Genomic DNA, 17,292 nt, shown 5'->3' on the forward strand with positions numbered 1-17,292 from the left:
TACCACATGGAGGAGAAACAAGGCACTGGCCTGAGTTCCCTACCAGGACTGTTTTAGAAACAAGAATAAATATTCTATGGTTAGAATCATAAAATATTAATAAATAAATGAAATAAAATTTTATAGTTATTTGAACACTAGAACAAAATATCTATTTCATTGCTTTTCCACACCAAAAATCAGTCCCACCAAGAAAAAAAGCTTGATTATTTAAAATACTTGGTGATATTTCAGTGGAAAAGGGCACAGGTAAAATAAAAGGGCTTAATGAAAGGGAAAAAAAGACCAGGTTATTTCATCCTTCTGTGGAACATGTTATCTCATAGACCAATAGACGTGAATCATGTTTGCTGCCCCAGCTTCCTTCTTACCCCGTCTCTGCAATAATTCCTGGCCACCCTCACTTGCTATTCTAGAGCTTGTTAAGGCAAATACAGAGTCCAAGGAGCTGTGCACATATTCCCAGGATAGTTTTAGCTTCTACAGGCTCTCAGGGCTCAATCTACCTAAGTAGATTTTTAACAAAAGAAACCACCAAGCTCTCCTATCCACCCAAGAAATAAGGAAGACAAAGATAGAGGACCAAACTTCTGGTTTTGTTTTGGCTTCAGATCAGAAATTTCAAGGATGTTTTTGCTTTTCATTTCACTACTAAATTTTTTGTTAAAGGAAAAGAAGAAAAACACTGGAAAGGAATGACACGGGCTTTTGCCCACACCAACATGGTGCTACTTCCAGTATGTTTACATTTGTTCATCAATATGGAGGGACGTAGCTAAGAAAAATATTCTGATGCACTGTTTTAAAGGTGCTTCCTTGTCTTCCCATTTCTTTCTGCTAACAGGATTAACATAATGCTGTGTAACATTATTTAGATGCTAAAAAGCAAAAATTATTTCTAGGTATCTTTCTATAGTACCATTCTGAGTACACAGTAGATGCTCGATAAATGACTGTCAGATGAATAGATGGATGGTTAATATTTTTTCTTCAGGGTTTTAATCCATGAAATAATATTGTTCTTCTAATCTTATGTTTTCATTATTATTCTAAAATGGAAACAGAAATATTGCTGTCTTTCCAGGGCCTCCTTTAAATACATTCTTAATTGTGGATGAAAGAAACCACTTCATTTCATCATTTTCAAGTCTTGTCACTGAGAATCCCATGAACAGCCAGCTTTTAATTTCCAAAGTCACTCTGTGTTCCTGATCATATTCAAAGTCACAGTGCAACCACTGAAGCAAAACAGTGTGTTTGGAAAGTGCAAATAGCTAAAATAATTTGAAAATGTAATAAATAAACCCAAAGCTAGAATGAAATAAGAAAACTGAAAATTCCTTCTCAGCATCAAGGTCAAGAACAATTAATCCACATTCAAAGCCTCTGTGACATTGATCAAACTTTAGCTAAGAGCAGCATCAACAAATCTTAAAGTCAAACCAAACTGTGGTCCACAGTCTACATATCAAACCCCGTACATTCAATGAGTGCTTGAAAAGCTGCTGGGAAATAGATTTATTTCAAACATTTGTTTCACAGTCCTTCACATCTGCTCATCTGACATAGAGAGCACTGAAATGAAATACGTTCAAAAATTTAAAGACTCAGTTACTCAATGAGAAACTCCCACTAGTCATATGGAAGCCAGATAATTTAACAACAACAAAAAAATTACCTGGATGTCATTTGTTGAGAAAGTTATATTTGATTTAAGAATTTCAACCATTTATTTCCTTTTCTCAGCAATGATACTAGACCATCCAATTACCCCTTGGGGTTCTCTTTGAACCTGTTTCAAGTCAGAAACTCCTATCAGTCCACTGAAACCTTTTCTTATTTCCCTTGGGCTCAAAGAATATTACATGTTTCCTCTGCATTCTTTACATGGGAGCTTTTTCTTCCTAGCTTCTTCCCCATCCAAGAGTGTTGACAAGTCTTATGACCATTGGTGTCAGCACATGACCCCATAGTGAGTCAGTTTTGTTCTTTAAGGATCTATTCGGAGCATATTTGTGAGTTTTAGGGGCACTCCAAAAACCTACAAAAGTTAGTTTCACTGGGTATTCCTTCAAAAATCTCATAGACCATTCAACCTGAAAAAAAGAGAACTTTGTCTATTCTTTAAAACTAACTGGACATGTCTGCTATGATCTGTTTGTAAAAATCTGAATAATGATGGAATCAGGCTTTCTTTGTTTGTGGTACTTCATAACACCATAATTGATACTGCTTTTTTAATGGATCCATTATGGTAACTGAAACTCAGGTGGTTGACAGAAGCTGGGAATGGCTTGTAAGTGCTTTGGGTTCTTCAGCAATTCAAACAAGCAAAAACCTTCATCTACCTTCTTCCTCCATGGGTTACATGAAATTTTGTCATAATCACTAAGCTCTTAGCTTCCAAGCGTTTTTAAATACCTAGCATCAGTCACAGTAATTTGTAATGATAATGACAACCCACTAGTATATTTCGTGTCTTTCCTTTAATTAATGTAACTATTTGATCACAGCCGTCCCTCAGTTTCCATGAAGAACTGGTCCCTGGACCCCTGCAGATACCAAATTCCAGATGCTCAAGCCCCTTATGTAAGTGGCATCGAGAAGCTGGCCATCCATATCCATGGGTTCTGCAAGGGCAGATACAGAAGGCTAACTGTACTTAGATTAAAAGTTGGAGAAGAGAAGGATAAAACACAATTATCTTCTGGAAAATCTACTTTCAAATAGAAAATGTTGTGGAAAAAATGCCTTCCCTCACTTTTCGTTTTGGTTTTGACCAAGCCTTCCCCCAGTGGGTATGTTCTGTCCTTATGTCACAGGGATGCCTGAAAACGTCCCAGCCTGTGGGGCTGGTGAAAACAAAAAATCCATCTTGTTAGTGCTTTTTAAAAAGAATTTTTGACCCCCCCTCCAAAAAAAATAAGTTGATTTCTTTGGTTGGTTGATTTTTATACCCTAGAAAAATTGTTTCCATTTTGTACATTTCTTTTATTAATAGGTTGCTTTTTTATCTTCATCAGTTCAGTTCAGTTCAGTTGCTCAGTTGTGTCCGACTCTTTGGGACCCCATGAATTGCAGCATGCCAGGCCTCCCTGTCCATCACCAACTCCCAGAGTTCACCCAAACTCACGTCCATCGAGTCGGTGATGCCATCTAGTCATCTCATCCTCTGTCGTTCCCTTCTCTTCCTGCCCCCAATGCCTCCCAGCATCAGAGTCTTTTCCAATGAGTCAACTCTTCGCATGAGGTGGCCAAAGTACTGGAGTTTCAGCTTTAGCATCAGTCCTTCCAAAGAACACCCAGGACTGATCTCCTTTAGAATGGACTGGTTGGATCTCCTTGCAGGCCAAGGGACTCTCAAGAGTCTTCTCCAACACCACACTTCAAGCGCATCAATTCTTTGGCACTCAGCCTTCTTCACAGTTCAACTCTCACATCCATACATGACCACAGGAATAACCATAGGCTTGACTAGACGGACCTTTGTGGGCAAAGTAATGTCTCTGCTTTTGAATATGCTATCTAGGTTGGCCATAACTTTCCTTCCAAGAAGTAAGTGTTTTTTAATTTCATGGCTGTAATCACCATCTACAGTGATTTTGGAGCCCCCCAAAATAAAGTCTGACACTGTTTCCACTGTTTCCCCATCTACTTCCCATGAAGCAATGGGACCAGATGCCATGATCTTCGTTTTCTGAATGTTGAGCTTTAAGCCAACTTTTTCACTTTCCTCTTTCACTTTCATCAAGAGGCCTTTTAGTTCCTCTTCACTTTCTGCCATAAGGGTGGTGACATCTGCATATCTGAGGTTATTGAGATTTCTCCTGGCAACCTTGATTCCAGCTTGTGCTTCTTCCAGCCCAGAGTTTGAAAGCTGAAAACTGACTCAGGTCCCCAATATTGGCCTCATCTTTTCCACCCTGGATTTAGGTCTCTTGGTCAACAAGGGAGCAACTTATTTGGAATTGAGATTCTCACAGGGAAAGGACCATCCAGGATGCATGATTATAAGAGCTCTGTGGTCCATGGATATGACTGTGCCCAACTCTTTGTGACCCTATGGATTCTAGACTGCTAGGCTCCTCTGTTTCTGGGGATTCTCCAGGCAAGAATACTGGAGTAGGTTACCATGTCTTCTCCAGGGGACCTCCCCAACCCAGGGATCAAACCCAGGTCTCCTGCATTGCAGGCAGATTCTTCACCATCTGAGCCATCAGAGAAGCCCAGAAATACTGGAGTGGGTAGCCTATCCCTCCTCCAGGAATCAAACTGGGGTCTCCTGTATTGTGGGTGAATTCTTTACCAGGAGAGCTACCAGGGAAGCCCGTGGTCCATTGATAGAGTCATGCAAGTAGAGAGTTAGCTAGTGGTGAGGTTTGAAACTCCCTGAACTCTTGGGGCCTCAGAGACACAGATTAGCTGGAATCCCCAAGAGACACTCCTGAGTGGGATAACGGGATTCATGGGTGTCGCTGGGGTGTCTACTGCAAACAGAGAACAGTAAACTGGGGACATGGGGAACTGAAACAAAGTGAAGTTGATGCCAGAGGAAGACAGAGAAGGTGAGATGAAGCCCAAGAAACACATTTTTTAATTATTGGTGAAAATTGGATGAGACCCAGCCCCAAACCCACCCCTCAAGGATTGTCTCAATAACACTTGAGCCATGTGACCCCTTCAGTGACCTGGACCTTTCTTGCTCGGTTATCAGCTCAATTTTCTATCATGAAAAAAAGGAACCACATTGACCACTATGAAGAGGCAAATCACTCCTCAAGGAGTGCACAGAAAAATTTAGCATCATTTCTCCCTTTTTCCTCGGGTTTTTTCCTCCCTGCTCCTTTGCACCTTGTGTCCTCTCTTTAAGAACCCTGAAGTAGCAAACACACACTTTTAGAATGTGGGTCTCAGGGTTCAAAAGCAAAGCTCCTTTACAAAAAATGAACCACAAGTGCAAGGGAACCACTACAGCAACATCTAGTAGGAAGGCATTTGGGCTTTTTTTTTTTTTTAATGTTTTACCAGGTAGATTTATTTGTTTGCATATGATGTGTCTACATTAAAATGCTGTCACACACTATGAATGGGGTCTGAAATTTTCAACTGCATAAAATGTAGATGGATTTTATTGTGACAGTAACAAAAGGACAGGATAATGAACCAGTACAGTCAGTTATCTAAACAGGAGAGCAGAGGGTCTGGTAATCAACTGACAGCCACAGAAGCTTTATCACAAGGTTTCACTTTACACACACGTGTGCGTGCACTTTCTATACATAGGAAATCATGTTAATGATTCATAAAGTTTGGATACTCACTTCTTTTTTTAACAGTAGATTACGACCATTATTCCATGCCAAAGCTGTATCACATCAATTAAAATCTCTGGCTCTGGATTCAGACAAATCTGGATTCCATTGTTAACTCTTACACTTCTCCACACCCAACCAGCCAGCCAGCCAGTGACCTTGTGTACGTAAGTGAGGAGAAAGCACTTTACACGGTCTTAAACAGTCCTTCAAGATCCTGCTCATGACACTTCTGCAGGACCCAGATGGCTGAGGAAGAAGAGCCCAGAGGGGAATCTCTCCAGGGCCTCTTCTCAGTTTAATTTCATAACGGTTGTTAAGATTGGTTCGTGTCTGTTGAAGGCTGCTGTCTTAGTTTGGGTTCCTGCAAAAAGCAAACCCTGGGACAAGGACCTGGAAGAGGATCGCTTATTTGGGAGGCTGATCCTCAGACGCACAAGAGGAAGAGTAAATTGATGGAGGGAAGTGACAAAAGTAAGCAGAAGGTGAGATTTACAGCAGGTCTGCATTTAGACAGCTGAGCCTCGGTCTCACGTGCACGCTTCAGCACTGTCCCTGCAGAAAGACAGTTGCCCTTTCTGGTGTCTCTTGTTTCTGAGCTGATCTGAATGTTAAACCCCTGGCACATCCTGTGCACGAGCCTCAGAAAGCGGGAGAAAGTCCCCAAGCAGAGGTAGAAACGAAGATGCTTCATGGAAGAAGCTGTCGGCAGTGGCTGATGATCTCTCACTACAAATCCTGCTGTCCAGCCCATGCTAAGGATTAGCAGGCATCATCTCATTAATCCTCAGAGATCTCCTGTGCATTAAGGGGCATCGGATCCTGAGTTTACAGGCGAGGAAACAGGGGCTTAGGGAGGCTCATGACGTACTAACCATCCCGTGGTTTGTAAGGGGCCCCACACTGCATGGTGCTGCTCTGTCACCGACTTAGATTTCATAATTTCCCTGGTCCTTTGCACAAAGAGAATTGTAGAATAGGAAGATTCCATAGGAAACATTGATTCAACACTCTGCCTTCAAGCTTTAAAATATCATTGAGATAAAATAAACCTAAGAGGGTGACTTCTCTGGGGTCACACAGTCATGACTGACAGGGAAGAAATAATAAAACTGATGATGCCTCTCAATACCAGAGATGATTTAGATAGCAATCAAATGAGGATTGATATTGCTTACGAACTTGTGATTCTTTAAGAACTCGTTCTCACTAACGAATAATTGGAGTCCCTCAATCAAAAGTAGTGTAATGGGAAAATATGAAGATATATCATCAGCTTATGTGATTTATGTGAATTTGACGAACTGAGTTATAAATGGAAATGTGAAAAAGGAAGGGAAATAACAACAAAGTGGGCACTTCTGCTCAGGAGACTGCTTAACCCATGTGTGCCCTCCAGGGGCCAGAATAAGCAGAGTCATCTGAGGATCGTTCCCTCCCAGTTCAAAGTGGGAGCGGTTCACCTTTCTGGGTGAGAACGTCTAGCATTTATAGATAATACTTCTTAAGTCAGAAAGAGAAAAACAAATATCGTATATTAATGCATATATATGGATATTAATGCATATATACGGAATCTAGAAAAATGGTACTGATGAACCTATTTGCAGGACAGGAATAGAGCCTCAGACATAGAGAACACACTTATGGACACAGCAGGGGCAGGAGAGGGTGGGACAAATTGAGAGAGTAACATGGAAACATGTACCTAATCATATGTAAAAGAGATAGCTAACACAGGGAGCTCAAAGTGATGCTCTGCAACAGCCTAGGGGGTGGGAAGGGATAGGAGATGGGACGGAGGTTTAAGAGGGAGGGAACATATGTATATCTATGGCTGGTTCCTGTTGTATGGCAGAAACCAACACAACATTGTAAAGCAATTATCCTCAGTTAAAAATAAATTAAAAAATAATGATTAAGATAAAACTTCTGACACAAAATATTTTCTAAGTACAAGCTAGCGTGTTCATCTGCTGTGTGAACAATGAGACAGAATTGGGTTGCTCGTGGAAGGAGATTCCACACATTTGCGATGCATTGAGACACAGTATATTGATTTCTAACTTTCCTAAGAAATGTCCAAAGTTCATTTTGACCATGCATCGTTTACACGTTACCTACTTCAGAACTCTGTCCCTACGGTGTGATTTCTCTACAAAAGAGCAAACAAAGATCGGGTCTTAGCTTGCATTCTGTGGAAACAGACTCTGGGTGGGGAGTTGAGTGTATAAAAGATGTTTCTGAGAATGGGCTTGCAGTGTCTTCTCCCGTGACTCCTTCATTCTCAGATCAACAACACACATCTGATCCTTCTTGTCTCCACATCCCTCTGCTTCTCTTCTGCTTCAGGCTTCTGGGACTCCACTGGACCCGCCCAGATAACCTAACCTAATTCCCCTCTCTTCATCTTAGCAGATTAGTCACCTTAATTCCATCCGCAAAGTCCCTTTTACCATGTGATATGTCGCAGAGTCACGAGAGTGACATGAGTCTGGAGAGCATGGGGGCCAACATTCTGCCCCAAGCCTTGCCTTTCAGGCAATGTTGGCATGCCTCTAGGGTCAGCAACTTTCTCTAGGCAGCCAAGCTTCCCTCACTGCCCTCCTCCCGGGACTGCATGAGCTCAGAGGGAAAAGTAAATCTGTAGACACGCAACTCTGACCACACCTGGAACCCATAGCGTGAGCCTGAGAAACCCACGTGGAGCAGATACTGACTCAGCGTCCCAACTCGTGATCAAATTCATTTTCTAGACCCTCATTAAGAGGTAGGCTCAGCAAGTATAAACCTTCATGGGGTGCACATTTTTGAGAGTGACGAGAGCATCCGGAGAAGGAACAATGTGTTGGGGGAGGAAGCAAAAGAGAGCCACCTTTAGTGATGTTCTAACCCAAGGGAAAGTGAATCTGCCCTAATCTGCTGGCTTCACGACTCAGCAGGGAGCACTTTCTGTGTCTCCTCTGGGCACTGCTGATGTACCTGGCTTCCTGCCGCAAAGAGCTGCTGAGAGAGCTATAATTAACTCTTTGTGGGGAAAAGGGGAGCTGTGTTTACTATGGATTCAGAAAGGCACAGGGAAAGCTGCTAAGGAATAAGTCAGGCTTTTTCTAGATATTGTGAGCTTATTTTAAATGATCACTTATGCTGATACTGCCTCACGGCCAAAAGAGAAGGAAGAACACTCTGGAAGACACCTTTCTGGTAGACTTCTGGGAGGCATAACTTTCTTTCTAAGAGGTTCTAACACAGAGAAAAGCACCATGGAAAGAAGAAAGTGCTTTTGTATCATCCTAGTAATTCACAAGATGATGACTCTCAGAAGGCAAGCTGGCAAACTTTTAGGACTTTCCACCAAAATCTTTAGCGTTTTTAAGGTGAATTTCCCCTGACCTGCCTCCCATCCAGGGCATGTTTGATGTGTTCTGTGAACAACAAGGATGCCAGTAAGACTGGGAAGATGTGTGCCAAGGAGAACAGGAAAAGAAATGAAGTCAGCAAGGAAGCAAGATCACATAAAACAGTAGAGGTCAGGATAAGGACTGAATTGACTGCCTGACTGAATTAGATGGGATTGCTCTACTTTGGGGTGAATGATAGACTATGGGGTGGGCATGGGGCTGCACACTGGAAATTGGGAGATCAGTTCAAGGTGATGTCATCTTTCAGGAATGATGGTAGGGAAAGGATGGCAACTTAAACCAGGGTAGAAGCTGGTCGAGGTGGTGAGAAACAAGTCTGATGTAGGAATGTTTCGTGAAGGTAGTGTCTTCAAATTTGCTGATTCATTGGAGAAGGAAATGGCAACCCACTCCAGTACTTTTGCCTGGAAAATTCCATGGACTGAGGAGCCTGGTAGGCTACAGTCCGTGGGTCACAAAGAGTCGGACACGACGGAGCAACTTCACTTTGTTGATGGATTAGATCAGGAATGGGAATGCCAGGGTAACTAAGGCAGTTGGCCTGAGTTACTCGAGCACGGAGTAGATAGACTTTTATGTAGATGGACAGATGGGAGGAAAAGCACATTGATTGGGTGTGGGTAGGGAATCGAGAGACAAGTTTTAAGCATGTTAACATCTGAGAGTTGCTTTGAGCATCCAAGCAAAACAAGCAAGCACATTTAAAAGTTTAGGATTGAGGTTGGAGTTGATGACATAATTTGGGAGCCACCCATCTACTAATAGCATTCAATGCCATGAGACAAACTGAAATTATCTGAGAAATGAGTGCAAACAGAAAAGATAATTTGTGTGAGACTGAGCCCGGGGCACTCTATGAATGAAAGTTAGAAATCTGGAAGATGACTGGGAGCCAGCAGAGGAAATAGAGAAGTGACAGATACCAGAGAAAAAGGGTCAGAGGTCAAGCAAAGACTCATCTAGTCAATGTGTCCTACTCATTCACTTTTATCAGAGTATCAAGATATAATTATATTTGTATATAATAATAATTCCCTATAATTATTTCTTACTAAAACCACCTAGAAATGGAATATGAGTTTCTTCAGTTTTTCCATCTCCAACCTATTTTTTCTGAAAGAGTATTGAAATTCATGGTGCACACATGAGATTATTAAATAAAAATGGTGGCATGAATTTTAACTCAACCAGACACTGCTGTATCTGGGATGGATGGTGTATTTTTAAGCAGGGAGTCACATTTGACTCCGAATGGTTAAGAACCAAGCTTCTAAAACCTCAAGGCCAATAAGGCAATATCTCAGAGCCAAGCCAGTTCTGTGAGTTGCTAGGTGGAGTTACCCAGAAATAGCCTCTGTTTGACATGGCAGGAGGGACATCTGAGTTGGGCACTTCTTTTTAATTTTAAGAAACTGTAAAAGCTGTGAGACAGATCAAGTTGGACTGTAGACCCCCAGTTAAGAACCTTAATCGCCAATCCAGAAATGCAAAATCCAAGCTGTGCTGATTCTGCTTTGATCACATTTTCATGTATTTCAGAAAGGTAGAGTTCTTAAAATAATTCCCTGTTAAGATATAAAAATCTATCTAGAAGGTAGACAGATCTGAGTGGTTTCCTCACTCTGGAAACCGCTGCTCCAGAGTGAACTATATTCAATGCTTCATTGAAGGAGGTTCTCAGTGCTCCTTCACGATGACACAAATGGTTAAAATAAGTATGTCTATCTGGCTATGGGTTTTCCTAAGATCAAGATTCATGGATAAGCCTAAGAAAGGTTTAAAAAAAAAAAACAACCACTCTGAAACTCTCTTCGAGTATTTTGAAACTGGTTTAGCCATTTTGCTTTTATGATGTCCATTGACGTGTTTGTGATCACATCTTCATCCATAAACAAGCTTGTGCTCTTCATTCCAAGTCAAAGGAATTCAGAAAAATGAGAGGAAATGAATTCCTTCCATTTCCAGTAGCTTCAAACCCTTGTGAGTGGAGTAGAGGAAATGACTGAAGCAGCTAGACAAAGAGATTCACTTCTGAACAACAGTCCAATTGCTGGAGATTATCCTATTGGTTTCCCATTATCTGTACCGAAAATATTATGTTTTCCATCTTTTCTACGGCAAGTGTGTCCCAGTCAGCAATAAAGAGCTAATTGCCTGAGAGAAAACAGGTAAGACAAAACAATTTTCTGCTTTCCATTCCCCTTGAAAAAGGAGAGCAGCCCCCCTCGTATAAAGGACTGCTTAATGGATGTCAGTTTGTAAGGACACCTAGGAGAATTGACAGGGGAAAGCCCTCCCAGAGAATAGAAGGAGTCGTGCCCAACTCTTTGTGACCCCGGGGACTGTAGCCTGCCAGGCTCCTCTGTCCGTAGGATTCTCCAAGCAAGAATACTGGAGTGGGCTGCCATTTCCTTCTCCAAAAAGAAAACCAGAGTGGTTCACAAACTGTGTGTGAACAGACTCAAAGAACTGCCAAGGAGGGGCAAAAGAAGCATGATGGAGGATGTGCCACCCAAGGTCATGCTTGGGTTCTGACACCAGCTCTGATAATAACTAGCCACATTTCCTTGTCAAATCATTTTATCCCCCTGTCTTCAGTTTCCTTGTCTACACAGTGAGGAGTGTAAACTGGTTAGCTTTCGAAGGTCCCTTCTGGTGTTATATTTGGGGTTCCTCCAGCTGGTTGATGTGCAAGTAGTGAAAGTATTAGTCGCTCAGTCACTTCTGACTCTTGGCAACTTCATGGACTGTAACCCACCAGGCTCCTCTGTCCATGGGATTCTCCAAGCAAGGGTAGTCATTCCCTTCTCCAGGGGATCTTCCAGACCCAGGGATTGAACCCAGGTTTCCCACATTGAAGGCAGATTCTTCACCGTCTGAGCCACCAGGCAAGCCCCAGTTGATGTGAAGCCAAAACCAAAACCCAGATTTCCTGCTAGTTTGTGATCCTTCCTTTGCATATCTTTATTTTCATATAAGAAATGGGAATTCTCTTTAAATCAATACTCTAAAGCGGGGGTCCCCAATCTCCAAGATCTAATGCCTGATGACCTGAGGTGGAGTTGATGTAATAATAATAGAAATATTGCACAATAAATATCATGTGCTTGAATCATCCTGAAACCATCCCTTTCTCCAGTCCGTGGAAGAATTATCTTCCGTGAAACTAGTCCCTGGTGCCAAAACGTTGGGGACTGCTACTGTAAAGTGTTTGGAAGAACTACTGCTTATGTTAGTATCCCCAACTTTAGAAGAAAATTTCACATCATATGTTGTTCAAACCAGGTCATCAGAGCCCTAAAATTCCATTTCTTGCCTCAAGGGAAACAAGAGATGATGAGATAGAGGCTTTTCATTCACTTCAAAGATAATAGATTTTCCTCCTGGTTTGTTTTTTTTTTAATTCACTTTTTAATTGGAGGAAAATTACTTTACAATGTTATGTTCATTTCTGCTGTACATCAATAGAAATCATCCATAATTATACATATATCCCTTCCCTCTTGGACCTCCCTCTCCTCCCCCCATCCCACCCCTCTAGGTCATCACAGAGCACCAGGTTGGGCTCCCTGTGTTACACAGCAACTTCCCACTAGCTATCTGTTTTACACATAATCGTGTATATATGTCGATGCTACTTTCTGCATTCATCCCACTCTCTCCTTCCCCCACTGTGTCTGCAAGTCCCTTCTCCACATCTGCGGATTTGGTGTGAGATTTCGTTTGTCAAACTGGGCGGCAACGAGCAGAAGTATTGTTATTTCAACTAAAAAAAAAAGAAAAGAAAAAAGTTGGAAAACCAGTGATTTTTAACTAAATTCTATTCTCCAACACAGTCAATCAGTGTGTCAGATCAGGATAACAAACAGAATGCCTTGAGAGGCTGGGCAAGTAAGTCACCAGTTGAGATGGGTTGGGTGTAAGCAAAGCAGTAACTCAAGCAAGTGGACGCATGATCACTTTTTCTTCCTCCTCTAGGTGGGGACACAACAGGGAGTGGTGGGGAGTGTGGAGAACCCAGGAGCATAATCCTTTCACTGGAGAAAGCAGAGCAGCTTCCTCAGATGGTTGTTATCTCACAGAAATGGAGATCCATGGCTACTGGATATGCCGGTGTTTCAAGAAAATCAGAAAATGCCAACCTTAGTACAAAATCTTGGTGCTTCTTGAATATATTAGTGGCTTAGTCAAGGATTCTTAACACATGAAAAAATAAGTCAGCAGAGCACATTTGTCCATGGGGCTCCATTTTTCAATCCCTCCACTTCAACTTCCCCAAACAGGATGACTCAGTATTGGACAAGTCACCTCTATGCAAGCTCCCCCAGCCCCCCAACCCCTCACCGACCTCACAGTTTGCCAAGGTGGTCCACATAAAAGTTATTCCTTGAGATTTCCCTGGTGGTCCAGTGGTTAGGAATCTGCCTTCCTAGGTGGGGATACAGGTTTGATCCCTGGTAAGAGAACTAAGATCCCACATGCCATGGGGCAATGACAGAGCCCAGGCACTGCAATGAAGATCCTATGTACTGCAGTGAAGACCAGATGCAGCTCCCCCCACCCCCCCACCCCAAAAAAAATCTCCCAGGAAAACGAAAGCTTAAAAAAAAAAATTCTTCCTTAAGGCAATCCTAATGCATTGGGACACATCCAGGTTCTGCTTTCTGAGGCTAAGTGATCTCCTCCTCCATATGAGAACCCTTTAAACATTTGAATATACTTATTATGACCCTGGATCTTCTTCAGAATAAACATTCCTGGTTCTTGAAGACACTTTAATTTGGTTTGACTTCCTGTCCTTCCTCATCCCACCTCTCTGAACATTGAGAACTAAACACACAATCCAGCTATGATCTGATGATGTCAGAGTAGCCCTGGAGTCTCATTCCTCATACTTGGAAGGCTGTTCTCCTATGAGAACACTTTATCCTTCTTTAGAGGCCACAGATCTTATGTTGACTAATACTGACCTTTCAACTAGTCAAAACTTCTAGTATCTTCTCAGATGTGCTGCAAATCAATCCATCCTTGGAAGATTGGTGTACTGGTCCTAAAGCAAAGACTTAGGTTCAGCTTTGAACTTTTCATCTTGTTAGAGTTTATTATGACCTGTTAAGGTTGTCTTAGATCCTGATTCAGTATCTTTCCCACCTTCCTGTCATTCCTTCCCCAGACCTTCTGTCTGATTTTGATCAACATCAATATCCTCAACCAGTTCTTAATAAAAAGGTTGAATAGAACAGAAGAAAAAATGACAAAGCTCAAAAGCCTTTGTCCAGGATGATATAAATCTGTTAATATAAACTCCACGGAATATCTCACACTGACTTCATATTGAAAGGAAATTATAAACTACTCACAACCCACAAACATCATTCAGGTTAAATGAAAAACAGGGTCTTGCCAGCGAGGCTATTTGAAGACTGGGTTTATATAGCCTAACAGCATCACTTTGAATCTAGTTGATTTGTTTGTGTGCGCTGCTCTCTGAGCAATCAGTTTCTTTCCCAGGGAGCAATCTAATTCAGCTGTTCACATGACCAAAATCACCAGACCAACCAGTTTGCAATCTGGTCTTTAGAGGTAATTTGAATTCAGTTGATAATTTGTCCACACATCTGCAAATGGTTGATGTTTAATCATGAAAATTTTTAATCAAAAAACCAAAATCAATGAGCAATCATCAATGCTAATCATGACAGTATACCAGGTGGCACTCAAGTGCAGACCAAATCAGATTCTTCTAAAACTTAATACAGTGATTCCTTTTTAATGAGTAAGTTAAGCCATCTCAGAAAAAGAATAACTTGGCCAAGGATCATATTCTCCATGTCTAAAATATAACTTGTCATTTGACTTCTTCAGAGCATTAAAAAAAAAGCTCATCTCCTACTTACTCATGCAACATGGGCAAGTCAGTTAACCCTTACTAATTGCTTCTATTTCACCATCTGTAGCATTAAATAACAATGAAAGTCCAAATATCTAAAATAAATTATCTCAATTTGTCATCTCTATCATGGAATCACAATGCAAGTGCAAGAGTCTACAAATGAACGCGCAAGCATTTCAAAGTTATGAGAGTGACTTCATCTTTAAAAATACATATTAGTTTCACAAATAACAATGACTTTTGCCAGAGCAGAAAAGCTAACATTACCACCTACTACTTTTGTGTTTTCTCCCTCTTAATTCTCCATTTATTCTCCTTGCTTGCCTCTACTCCATGAAAAATTTTAGTGTGAGTTAAAACAATGTTCCTGAAAGCGTATTATGTTGGGATTCTTGCATTTCCTACCAGAATGTTATGAATAATAAAAGTATTAGTTAAGATAAGCTGGATCATGCTGCCCCTAAGTTCCAACAGTTTGATGTACAAATGTTTACCATGCCTTCATACTGCATGTCCGGCATGGGTCCATGGGGGCTTTGATTCACATAATCTTTCAGCAACTGATGCTGTTGAAGATTCCAGCATCTTGAGATGCCTCTAATATGGAAGAGGAAGGGGAAGAGGAAGTATGATGAGATCAACCCACTCTCAAATGCTTTGTCTTGAAAAGGACACATATAATGTTTCCTCATCATCTACGGGCCAGAAGGAGACACTGTTTGTGACTCAGTTTGAAGAAGCTGAGACGGATACAGAGAAAAACTGGACATGGGCACAGTAGAAGTGCCCTGTATGGTACAGTTTTATTCAAAACAGTAATAAAGATACAAATAAAAGCATCTTCTAACTTTATGGGGGACTCCTTGGGACAGAGGCTGTTTTATAAGCTCAGCACTCACATTCATAATTATATTGGCAGCAATTAGTACCATGTAGTCCCTGGTTAATGAGAAAGGATGGGGCATTTGTGCCAAACTGGGGAACTTACATTTTGCTAAGATGTCTAGAACAACATCTCTCATTACGTGTGCTCTTCTGCAGCATGACTTGGCTCTTCTCCATCAATAAGTAGAGTCCTACTTCTCCATCCTGTAAATGTGAGGAGGCTTGTGACTTTGTGCAGTAGAATGTGACAGGAGTAATGCTATGCCAATTCTTATAAATATATTTATGATGTAGCCCTTACCTGACTGAGTAGCTTCCACTCTTGACTCTTGGAAGCCAACTCCACATAGAAAGTGTGACTATCCTGAGATCACTCTGCTCTGAAGGGAGGCTGGGATGCCACGAGGAGAAAAAGATAGCCAAAGTGAATCCAGATATAGCTGTAGGAATGAAGAAACTTTTGGAAGTGGTCCTTTCAGCCCCAGTTGCCACACCATCTGCTGCTACCCAGGTCTCTTCTGAACTTATGACTCACAAAATCTTGATCCAAATAAGATAGTTGACTCAAGACACTAACTCTTGGAGTATTTATTATACAGTAATAGTCAATTTTCTCACCAGGCTATATGAAACGTGGAGAACTGAATCAGGTGTGCAGCATGTTACGGTGGATGGACAGTCAGAGCCACTGCACCCCGGGGGTCTATATCTTATCCAAAGGGTCTTTTAGTTAATGGTATTTCTTTGGGTATTATTATACTTGTGGTGCTGTCTGTATATTACTTGTAAACTAGTGTTAGTTTCACAGGTATGTAGGAGCTATAAGCATTAGGAGTTGCTAGCAAATCCTACTTTGTGCATATTTTAAATAACATGTCAAGATGGAGAAGCCAATGAGAAATGATTTTCTTTCTAAAAGAGTCCATTCTTTGTTCAGGTGTATTCAAGTTTAAGAAATCAGTGAATCTGAAGAAGATTTCAGAGAGGTGGGCTTCTCAAAGGCGTGAGACAAAAGAAAAATGGCCCTTTCAGGGCAGAGCATCAGTGGCGGCCACGTGAGGGGCTGTACGTGTGGTGGGGAGAGTGGTGAACAGAGGATCAGGAGCTGTGAGTTCTGACCACAACTCTGTCACCTGTCATCTAGAGCTACAGAAAGCCACTTGGCTTCATGGTCCTCATACCCCATCTGTGATACGATGAATGACAACCACCCTGCTCGTTTTGCAATCAGAGATGAAAGATGGGAGATGTTGATGTTGTTCACAGAGATTCAGGGTAGCATTTTAAGTTTTGTGCTGAAAAAATCTAAAAATAACTTGATGAAAAACGTGTAGGAGGTAAGCTTAAAAGAATGTCAAAATTATTTTTTTAAATGCAAACCAGTGCCTTATCAAATAGCAAATTACATTGGATTTGAATGCTCTTTGAAGTACAAAGAAATTTGCCCTCTGCTGGGATGCTTGGTCTGGAATAGAGGGTGAATCCAGAGTTCTGGGCCATTCTAGAAATTCCTGTATCCTCCTAGTCTACCTGGAGTGTAGACTCGTGGCCAAGTTTAGGAACTTCGGTAGGTTCAGGTTTCAATCACATGTCCACTAGTTCATTTTCCAGCTGCATAAATTCACATAAGTTGTTTAGCCTCTCATAAGCTCCTCTATGAAATTTGGTTAATATTAACAGCACCTATCACAAGGGTTGGTGTGAGCATATAATGAGATGGTGCTAATTTTTGATCAAAAGATGATAGCCGTGGTTAGCAATATTTCATTTTGTAGTATAT

The 17,292-nt window shown here is 41.4% G+C and overlaps 1 protein-coding gene across 2 annotated transcripts in view; it reads left to right on the forward strand.

Annotated features, from left to right (window-relative positions):
• LOC138417851 (neuroendocrine convertase 2) overlaps positions 1-17,292 on the forward strand; it is a 238,392-nt gene that overhangs the window by 29,814 nt on the left and 191,286 nt on the right. The gene's annotated exons all lie outside the window — the stretch shown is intronic.

Source organism: Ovis canadensis, chromosome 13, assembly GCF_042477335.2.
Source record: "Ovis canadensis isolate MfBH-ARS-UI-01 breed Bighorn chromosome 13, ARS-UI_OviCan_v2, whole genome shotgun sequence".
Lineage (NCBI taxonomy): Eukaryota > Metazoa > Chordata > Mammalia > Artiodactyla > Bovidae > Ovis > Ovis canadensis.